This window comes from Glycine max, chromosome 10, assembly GCF_000004515.6.
Source record: "Glycine max cultivar Williams 82 chromosome 10, Glycine_max_v4.0, whole genome shotgun sequence".
In the NCBI taxonomy this organism is placed as follows: domain Eukaryota; kingdom Viridiplantae; phylum Streptophyta; class Magnoliopsida; order Fabales; family Fabaceae; genus Glycine; species Glycine max.
Window position 1 is genome coordinate 7,292,094 of NC_038246.2, and position 11,684 is coordinate 7,303,777.

The 11,684-nt window shown below is 30.8% G+C and overlaps 1 pseudogene; it reads right to left on the bottom strand.

The window, feature by feature from the left end:
- Nucleotides 1–5,986: 5,986 nt before the first annotated feature.
- On the bottom strand, nucleotides 5,987–11,684 carry LOC100787005 (uncharacterized; annotated as a pseudogene).

Genomic DNA, 11,684 nt, shown 5'->3' on the forward strand with positions numbered 1-11,684 from the left:
ACTAAGCGGTTATCCGCTTACGATATTCATTAGAACTATTATAATTTAAGAGAAATTATTATAGTTTAAGAACAAACGTATTTAATCATTTAAGAGTAATTATTATAAACTAAAAATTAAATTAATGACAGATCAGTTTATGAATATTATAATATTAATTGACATCAATTGTATACAATTGTTATCTATAAATAAAATAGAACTGAACATGTAAAAATGAGATAATACACATTGCGTGTATCTCATTATATAGTAATTAACTTATTCAATAAATTTAATAATTATTTTATTTTATAATCACACTAATTATAATGATTAAATATTTTTTTAGTTAATTAATTAAATAAATCACCATTGATTTATAAATATATTGTTTCTGCCAAATTATTAAAAAATGAATTAATTAATAAATGAGAAATTGAACCAATCTCCATACTCTCTGTACTCCCTTCCCATGTCAATTATTAATAATGAATTATATTTTAAAACATATCATAATGTGTCAAAAAAAAATATCATTATGTATAAATTTAATTAGATCATTTATTAAGTTAATAGTTTAATCAAAATCTTTCCATTCTATTCTTAAAATATCATGTGTAACTTTTTTAAAAAGTTTAAAATCAATTTAAAATCCTCTTAAAAAATATTTTGGTATACATTATTATAAATAAGCATGGGTATCATACAGATTTAATATGCACTTGACACTCATTGAAAATCTTCTCCTTGACGTTTACATAAATAGATGTAAAGAAAATTTCAATTCAAGTTGAGAATAACAAAACAAGAACAAAAATGGCCAATTTCGATGTCAAATCCATTTGGTTGTTGTCAGTTTTTGCAATTTGTGTATTATCCCTCTGCCTTTACCACAAAATGGTAGCTGCGGAAGAAGATTGCGAGGAAGAATTCCGTGGCCTTAACATAGAGTGCTATTATTACATGCACAGCGGCGATCCAACATTAATATTCCCTAATGACCGATGTTGTAAAGCCATCACACATGCATATCCTAAATTACAACGTGTTTGCAATATTCTCTATCGGAAAGTTCGTATGTTGCTACTTTCTCAATACTTTTTCTTTGAATGTCTCTCAATTGTTGGATCCTTATATTTTTTAGTAGTTTAAGTGTTCCATTACAATATAATTGCTAATTTTAGTGTTCCATTCCAGTATGAATGTGATATATTTTCACAAATTATAAGGGTGTATTTGGTTTGCATTTTCATTTTTTGTTTTCATTTTCTAAAAATTATTTTCATTTTCAAAAGATTATAATTCTGAAAACATGTTTGGTTTAACTTCTTGTTTTCTGTTTTCATGAAATAAAAATACTAAAAATGTATGATATATTAACTTTTTATCTTTTTATATTTCTAAATTTGCCTAAATTTGCTTGAAATTATATTCATTGTCATCGGAATTTTATTTTATCCGAAATGAGATTTCTGTTTTCAACTGAAAATACTGAAAACGAGATTTTATTGTTTTCATTTTTTGGTTGTTTTCTGTTTTCATTTTCACTGAAAATGTTTTCAAAAATTCAACCAAATACATTTTTATCACCATTTTCTGTTTTCAATGAAAATAAAAATAGAAAACAATCAAAACAAACAATCACTAAGCACTTCAACCATTCGCTCCCACCATGAAAAACAATTTTATAAATTACATCCCTTTAATTTTATATAAAAAGTTTAATGGTCAAGTGTTTTATACAGTCGGTGAATCATAAATTATTGTATAACCTTTTTCCTCTAATATAATGTATTTTTTTTTCTTTACCATATTTGCCCATTTGGTCCTTGATCCCCCTTCTCTCTCGTCCTTTTTTTCCCTTTCTCTTTCTTTCTCTATCCCTTCTCCGTCCTTATCCAACTGATGCAAATGCAGTCCTCTTTGAACTGTAGCATTGCCTGCAACTAGAATCTCATCTTTGGTGTCATGCTCCAAACCCTCCTTAACAAAACCATAACCGCTTCACCATCCCCACAAACTCCTTCTTTGGTTTTCTAAACTTTATCGTATAAAAATTTGAAATTGAATTTTGACTAGTTTATGATTTGAGATTTCCCTTTTTGTTAGGATGTATTGACTATTTTTTGTTGGATGTATGACTATCATGAAGATATTTTCTTGTTTTAGTGTATGTAATGAATTTAATATTATTAATTTATTTTGGGTAGAGAGCTATTTTATTTCTAGTCCATGAAATGGTTAAACTTTTTTATTTATATTCTAAGCTTAAATTTTGATAAATGTTGGAATTTTGATTTGGGTCTTTACTAAAAAAAAATGGTATTTTGAGTCCTGAATATATAAAAAAATTTGTAGTTAATTATGTTTGGAAAATCAATTTTAAAGTAGCACGTTGATGTCATGGAATAAAATCAAAAGTTTTAATATATTAAGAATTCAAAACAACATCCAATAAAAAAATTTAATCATTTATTAGAGAACTTCGACATATTTAATTCTATATTCAAAAGCATTTTGTTTGTTTCCTTTGCATGAAAAAAATAAAATAAAAATGCTTTCTATCAACATCACTGCACACGAATAAAGGAAGGTTTGTGTGATTTTAAATTAAATTTATCTAACAAATATTTATAGGAAAAATAAAGAAATAAAACTTTTTGTAACTTTTTTAAAAGTTCTTTCATTTATTATAACTTGTATAAAATGTAATATGATGTATAATTTATTTTTTTCTTCTTAAATTAATTTGAATTTTATGGCTTTGTAAACAGTTTACCCTCCGGGTGCTATCATTGCCGATATTATTAATTGGAATAAAGTGATGTACTGCTTCAGCTCCTGTTGGAGGCCTTTACCTGCTGGATACAAGTGTAACAGTAAGAAACTCTTCCTTTCAATAATAAATTTACATTTTAATATCAACATTAGTTTCATAATATACAAGAGCTTAATATTAATATTAATTACAATTTAGAAGGAATTATGGAATAATGAATTGTATTCTTGATGACATCTTAAATTTGAGATTGCATGTCTTTGCAGGATTCACCGTGCCTACTCCACCGCCAAAGCAAAGCTGAGGGCCTATGCTATAGTATGATTCTTTTGAAGTCAGATAAATAAAAGGGTATTCTACATTTATGTGCTTATAGCTACGGTTCATGTGATATAAAAAGTTTTTAATAGAATGGAACTAACAAATTAATTTCATCACATGTTTTATCTTTTTATATATATTATATATTATGTTATAATATAATATTTTTTATGACATTCAGATTTAATCAATCACATGTTTCCTATTAGAAGCAAAAGCAGTTATTCATTGACGAACCTTGATATACTTGGCACAGGAAAAATATGCTTCTGGATTTTGTTAATTGTTAAAATTAATTTCCATTATAGTAAAACGAGTACAAATCAAATGTATTCTTTATCAGTTGCTTCTCTTTTTGTTCTTTCTACATTTATTTATATTGCAACTAGTATGTAATCCGTGCATACGCACAGATTACTTGGTTAGTAAAATTACAATCATAGTAGTATAATTGAAGATTAGATAGATATGTATTTATAATGTTGGTAAAATAGAGATTGTTCAAAAAAAATAAACAAAATATAATTACATATAAAATGAAAATTATTGTCACTTCCTTTCTCTTCTGATGACTATTTTCCAAATTCTTTCATGTGGCTGATAGTAGAATGATACCTCGTCTCCGTGATGGAAATCGTTTTCCCTGAGAAACTTGTACCATGGTCGGACGATACTTTTATCTTTAATGTCGCGGTCAAGCGTAACGACGTCCCATTGCAGAGGATGTGCATTCTTCCTTAAAATTGTAAGTGATTCTCACATTGTTTCAGATATTTCCTTGCATGTGATGGGATTTCCTGTGTATCATTTATACAGATCAATAATGTTATTGAAATTCTCATAATAATGCAAGTTAATGTGATTGTATATTATCAGCGGTTGGGGAACACCGAGTATACATTGAGTTATTTTTGTTTTCCAGGCATGTAGACGGGAATGAAGTATTGGTCTGCCACATGTTTGTTGATTTAGGGGAGGTGTAAAATGTAGATAAAAAATGGTGTTATCATCTCAGGCAAATAAGTTGATGATAATAGACTCGTAGATTTTTAAATCTGCCCTGACGTCTGCGAGTTCATCTGCAAAAAAATATCTGCCTCGATGTTGTTGGACTCGTATTGGGTAGGTTGCTCCATTGTATTTGAATCGAACCTCTTGTGGGTAATTGGGTGCCCATTGTTCATGGTAAAATGGGGGTATTTCTATGAATGTCTGGATATAAAAAGCAAGAAATTGTATGAAAAGAAATAATATGTCAAAAGAGAAAATGAAAAAAGTTAAAGGAACTAAACCAAAATGATATAAAGTTCCACGCAAAAACTACAGTCAAAGCAAAATGCTATATATTTAAAGCAGTAATGTGGTGAATCGAAAAGCATGCAAATGCAATGGAAGCATGGAAGCCAGCAAAAATAGACAAAAACAGAACACGCATGGTAGGAAACAGGGAAAAAACAGAACGAACAGAAATGATATTGATCAATCAAAAACCATGCAAATGGAATGTAAGGAATAACGAACAGATCCAAGGGAACGAGAAAAAGCTTTTTGTATTTTAAACTATAACCTTGTCATTGTGGAAAGCTGCTCTGAATTGGATGATTGCAGGTGGTCTCACAATTGGATATCTGATCTGCATGAACAAAAGATTTAGTAATATCAAAAGTTTAAAGCGAAAAAATAATGCATTGGAAGATATAAACTTTGTAAGAGACACTCCTTACTCTGGTTGAAGCGGTGGAGGATGAGATACTCATGTTGGGTTTTTCTAAAGTAAAAGTATGGTGATATGATGTTAAGATGATGTTTCCAGAGGAACATGTAATATGGGTTAATAGTTGAGTGGACTTGATTAATTGATTTATCTTTTCGATGGCATAAGTGGCGGTAGGTTTTTGTTGGAAATGGTGCAACTGAATAGTTGCTTCTTGAATGCGAAAAGCAGTGATGATATGAAGAGTCTCAACGTGAATAATTGTGGAAGTAACTGAACGGTTTTTTGTGAATGGTTTCAGAAGTGATTGGACTTTAGTGCTGTTTGTGGTGTGCATGTAATAGTTGGGCCTTAAATGGGTTAATTAATAGATTAATAATGTAAAGTTCACCTAATCACTAAACTATTTTACATGTTCCTGTGGTTGAAGTAATTGCAGTATCAACTGTGCTAGCACCCATTTCTTCTCAATCAACACCCCTGTGAAACTGTTGTATGTGTAGTTTCTAAAAGATCAGTAAAATTGAGGCACATTAGAAAATGGAGATGAATAGGGAAAATAGAGTAAAAAAACTGAAATTCAAATTGAAATAAATTAAAACAAAATGAAAAAGGTTTTCTGTGAGGACTCTAATTCTCCCAGACGGATCAAGTTCCAAAGGATTGTACTCCACTGACTACTACTACTGCTACTTAGTCAGCTTTATTTATCCTTAGTTTTTTAACTTATAATGTGATTTAAAAGATAAGGTGTTTAACTGATCTAGCATATTTTGGTATTAATAAAACCACGTGTGTTTGTGTGTGTGTATATATATATATATATGTATGTATTTTTCTCACTGTGTGTCTATGTCAAAGTGGTTATATGAATGGAATTGTCATTGTTATTTAAAAAATTATAGATTGGTTGTTGTTATTGTTGGTGGATTCTTAGTATTTAAAATCAATGGAATTGTCTGTAAGAAGTGATCACAAAAGAGTAGCACTGTTTCAGAAAGCATCAGAAAAGAATTGAAACTGATAGTCAATTCTCAATATTTAATATCAATTGAGTTGTATTGAAGATTGTAATAACTTAAATTATATAATGCAGTGATAATATAATATTGAACAATTGATTATTGAAGAATAGGACTGTTTGAAAAAGCATGACAATAGAATTGAACCTGATATTAAACAACTGAAATTTAACTTTTAATGTTTCTGAACACTTCTTTGTATACTACATTGGTAGTGGAATTCATGCTTTTCTACTCATCATCATGAATCAGAATTTTTAATCCTTTTGCTGAGTTGACCCTTGAATATGCAACATATAATTGGCCATGAGTGAATACCGGTTTCGGCAAATAAAGTCCAACCATGGATAGTGATTGTCCCTGTGACTTGTTAATTGTCATTGCATGAGATAGCATAATCGGAAATTGTCTTCTTAATAGTTTAAACGGCCAGGGTGATTGTGAAGGGGACATTGACATTCTTGGAATATAAACAGCGAGGCCAATGTTTTTACCTGAGATAATTTCAGCTGCAATTACATGTTTTGCCATCTTTGTTACCACTAATCTAGTACCGTTACATAGACCTTGATTTTGGTCGAGGTTCCTTAACAGCATTATAGGACTTCCAATTTTAAGTTTGATAGAATGAGTTGGCAAACCGGATGTGTTCAATGAATTAAGGAATTCAGTAGTAATTGATTGGAAATACAAATCTTCATTGGTTTCTGATTTATCAACCGAATAAGAGCTTAGATATTCCATGTGGTCACCTATGATTTGCAAAATTACAATTTCAGTGATTATATTTTTTATTGAGCAAGTGTCAATTAAATAAGTAATGATATAATTACCTGGAATGAAGGATAGCACGTAATGATTGATTTGTTCTACTGTTTCATTTGTTGAAGCTAGTATTGCCTTGGATTTAAAGAATTCAGGATTATTGTGGTGCTGATCTAAGTCTGGGAATGTTGATTTCACTATAGCACTGATTGGATCATCATATTGAGTAATGAGTTGATGAGCAGGAACTTGAATTGTAGCATAACCATCATTTTCATCATCTATAATTCCATCTCCAATGTCTAGAATCCATTTAGCAAATGTGGCAGTTTCTTGTTCATCAACTGATTCTAGATTGCTGTGTAACCGCATGTTTTTTGTCAAGGTCAATATTTCATATGAATCCCATAGATAGGATGAATTGATTGCTGCATTTACAATGTCTGAGCGGGTTCCTCTTGGGATGACTGGTAGTATTTGACAAAAATCTCCACCAAATACTATAACTTTGCCTCCAAATATTTGATTTGAGTTTGATTTATTTGTGATAATATCTCTTAAACTTTGATCAAGCGCTTCAAAACAAAATTTGTGGGCCATTGCTACTTCATCCCAAATTATTAGACTTGTCTGGTTCAGTAATTCTGCTAATTCGGTGCCTTGATGGATATTACATGTTGAGTCTTCAAAAATTGGTATAGGAATTTTAAATCTAGAATGTGCAGTTCTGCCTCCTGGTACTAATAGAGAGGTTATTCCGCTAGAAGCAACAATAATCACAATTTGATTCTCTGCTCTCAATGAACTTGCTAATGTTCTCCATATGAATGTTTTTCCTATGCCTCCAAATTCGTATAGGAAAAACATTCCACCTTCATTGTTGTTGACAACTTGGATAATTCTGTGATAAATTGTTTTTTGTTCATCTGCATTGATAGGTAAGCTAATGTTATATTGAAATGAAGATTAATTTAGTTATTGATGGAAAGAATTAAGTGAGGGTAGATTGCCTGTTATTAATAGAATATTAACATCATCAATACAATTTATAATTCGCAATGAGCATTTTTTGTAAGATGTTAACTGTCATTAATAGAATTTATAATATATGAATAGGTAGATTGCCTGTCATGGATGCAAAAAGATGCTCAAATTCTGATCTCGTTGCATCATGGTTGTAGTCAAGTTCTGATAACACCAAGTTGTTTTGTAGGTAGGATGTGAGATTGATATCCTGAGGATATGGCATTGTAGGATAGTCTTTTAGTGATCTTTGGTTTATGTGCAATAGTTGTTCAATTTCAATCAATGTCAAATTTCTAAGAGTATCATCATTACTTCTAAAAGAAAAAAAGCAAGTTGTTAGTGAATAAAAAATAAAAATCAAGTTGTTAGTGAATGATTCTGACCATTGCTGTGGAACATAAAAACAGTCACAGCCTACCTGAGTTGATTGTTGATTTAGTATATTGATATGCAATGTCATCAGCTAGTCAATGCCAACATTGATTCCAAACTTCTTCAAGTTTGCTCATGGCACCCGTTAATAGAATTAATACAAACAATTTCCTTAGATAATTAGTTGTGCCCCAGTCCTTAGCCTCTTTGATTGCCTCAACATATTCTCTGTCATCTTGTAGAAAGCCCATTGCAAAGCATGCTTCTCTATATGTTGGATATTGGATATTCGCAACAGTCCTGATATCCTCAAATGAAGTAGGTCCTTTGCAGCTGCCAAGCATCATTCTTAAATAAAACAATTCTTCTGTGGTTGGTGGTACCTATATGAGTCTTCTAATGATATATCCTTTTTTTTCTGGGTTGCCATGATCTGTTTCTTTTATTATATACAAACTTTGACACAAATTGTGAATAAGTTAGATTCCTGGCCTCATCAAAATCTTTATTAGTGTTCATCCAAGCTAGGAATTTTGAATCTGAAATAGTTGGTTTCGATAGTACATCATCTATATCATCATGATCTTCATAAAGAATGATGTGTTGATCTGGAAGATGAAAATACAATCTTTCAACAACAGGCTTTCTGCCGTGGATTGGAAAAGCAAATATTCTCCAAGCAGCTTCACAAGGAGAAATGTATCTGTTATATAGGTTGGTTAGTAAAAATAATAGTCAGAAAATAAATTATACAGGTTAAGATGAAATTACCTGCAATCTAGATATTCTTTAAGTTCATCATTTTGAATATTTACATTTTGAGTTGCGTTATTGCTATCAGAAAGCATAACAGTAGTCACCCTGTCATAGCCTTTGTTTATGTATTTAAATAAATATTTGATTGAAGTACTTTGATTACACCATTCAATATTTATATGTGCCTGATATTTTTTCAGTAATTTTGGATTGTAAGGTACTACATATCTGTTATCAATGATAACACCATTCTTTGAAATTGAATGACCATTGTTTCTTCTACGATAGACTGGATAACCGTTTGAATCCAAAAGAGTCTGAGGCTGAAATTGTTTAGGATAAGAACAACTACATTTGCCTTCTTTCATACATGGAGAGTTGGGTTGTAAAATTCCGCATGGGCCATGTATCATATGGTTCTCCACCAATCTGTAGAGTTATGGGTCATCTTGATGGAAAAGTATTTCTGCTGATATTATCTGATCAATGTCAGTTGAAGATGGATATTTATTGTCTGGATGTAGAAATAGTAATAAATGCACGTGAGAGAGTCCTCGCTTTTGAAACTCTATAGTATGCATATTTGTGATCCACAAAAGATAAAGTTACGATGGTAAGTATAATTCTGTATTTCATATCTGTTAAAGTGTTGGTTAAATTGTAATATTTTAGCCATTAATATCTACGTTATAGAACAAAGAAAAATGCCCAAATGACCAACTTATATTTGTATTTAATTTAAGTATAAAAATGACGGTCAACTAAACTCTATAGTATGCATATCTGTGATTTACAAAAGATAATGTTATGATGATAAGTATAATTTTGTATTTCATATCTGTAAAAATGTTGGTTAAATTGTAATATTTTAGCCATTAATATTTGCGTTATACAACAAAGAAAAATGGCCAAATGACCAAGTTATATTTGTATTTAAGTATAAAAATGATGGTCAACTTACATGCAACCACTTTTCCTATTAATTGACCATTTGTTAAGTCTGACAGCATGTGTTCATATTTTAATCTGAAAATTCGTGATACAATATATGGCCTGTCTGTTGGTTTGAGATTCAAAGGTGAAAGTAATCTACGAATTTCAGGCCAATTTGGATTACAGGTTAGAGTAATCAAAAGATTTGGAAAACCAACATGACTGCATATTGCCATACCATCAAAGTAAAGTTGATCCATATAACGTGAGCTCCCAACAAACGTTGAGGGTAAGATGACTCTTTTTCCCTTGGTTAAGCCTTTAGCCATTCTAGTATCCAATGAAGTTTGTAAGCTAGAATACTTATCAACTCTAAGCTTCTTTTGGTTGTTTCTGATATAGCTAAGTCTTTCAGATTCCACCATTGTATAACCTTCAACAATGAATTGTTGAAATAATTTTCGAGAATGCAATAAAGTCTGTGCTTCATTTGACCTAGACTGAAATCTATAAGCAAACCACTCTCTCATTGTCAGACGGTTTCGCTTTCTTTTTTTGCTGGATGAAGTAGAACGGTGAAGTATGTCAGCTCTATATCCGTTTCTCCATAAGGAAAGAGTAGAGGATACTGTAGTGGTAGATAGCTAGGGTGAAGTTCATGGATTCTTTGTAATTCTCCATTTTGAGTTTCAACAATAATATATCTTTTTGAGCCTGGATGAAAATCGCCAATAATAAGTGCAACAATTTCCGGAACATTAGGCATATTATATGCACGACCATCTTTTCCCCGAGCAGCTATGAGTTGCAATTTGATATTATTGGGTTGATCACCTGCCAATCTATCTCTGGCCATTCTAAAACTTTTAGCATGAGAATTGTGTTGATCGAGCATGTGACTTAAAGCTGAAACAATATGACTCTGAATTCCGGAATATTGACTGAAAAAACAATATTTAAAAATATTCATAACTACACAAACTATTGTAAGTGAATGAATAATTTTCTCACTGACATAAATAAAAGAACTTCTACCTCATGACATTAATTCTATTTTGCACTTCATTTTCTGTGTCAAAGATATATAGCTGTGCAAATTTGGGTTTTTTCCCAGGCATTGGTAATAGACTGCCTATTCTATGGCATGGTTGCCCCTGTATTCTGATTGTAGGAGGTCCTTTTGAATTATTAATTGTTTTATCTAGCTTAATTTCAGCAGAAGTAAAGGCAAACATCATGTTGTATGCTCGTAAGTTATGTTGATAATTTTTACTATCAATGGTATCATCATGAAATAGAAGTTGTTGGAGATATTGGGGTAGATTTTGTAATAATGACAATTCAACTTTTCCATCTCCACAACATAAACTGAACCTTGGATTATGACAATTCTTATTTTTTGATATTCTTTCATCATACCACATTTGTGCATTACAATATCTACATTGGATGAGTTGATCACCAAGATCAGAATATCCTGAAATTGTTCAATATCATAGTACAATATCATGATAAGAATTTTGAATATTAATTTAAGAGCATGTACAGTAGCATCTGAAACTGGAAATCAGAATTATAGTCATTACCTTCAATGTTGATTACAGGCTGATTAGTTGGAGATTGACAATCCTCGAAGGGAGTCATAAAATTAGAGTCTGAACCTGCATAAATTAGAAATACATATAATAACAATATTTGAAATAGCAAAAAAGACCATGAAACATTTTTTTTTAGTACCTTGTGTGGATTCAGAATTTTCACTTTCTGATGAATCAGAAACAATCACTAAAAAATAGAGAGGAAACGAAAGAAAATGTGATTAAGGCAGCTAAGTAAATTTATTTCTTGCAGAACATGCTATATCAGATGTCTCACTATTATATTCTGAAGTGCAATTAACTGTTGGTGGTGAAGATGATTGAGCATGAGCATGTCGCTTCTGCTGCATAATACGTTTTCTATTGATCCTGGCTTTTGCAGAATCACATCTCTTTGCATGTTGATAGTTCTGCAT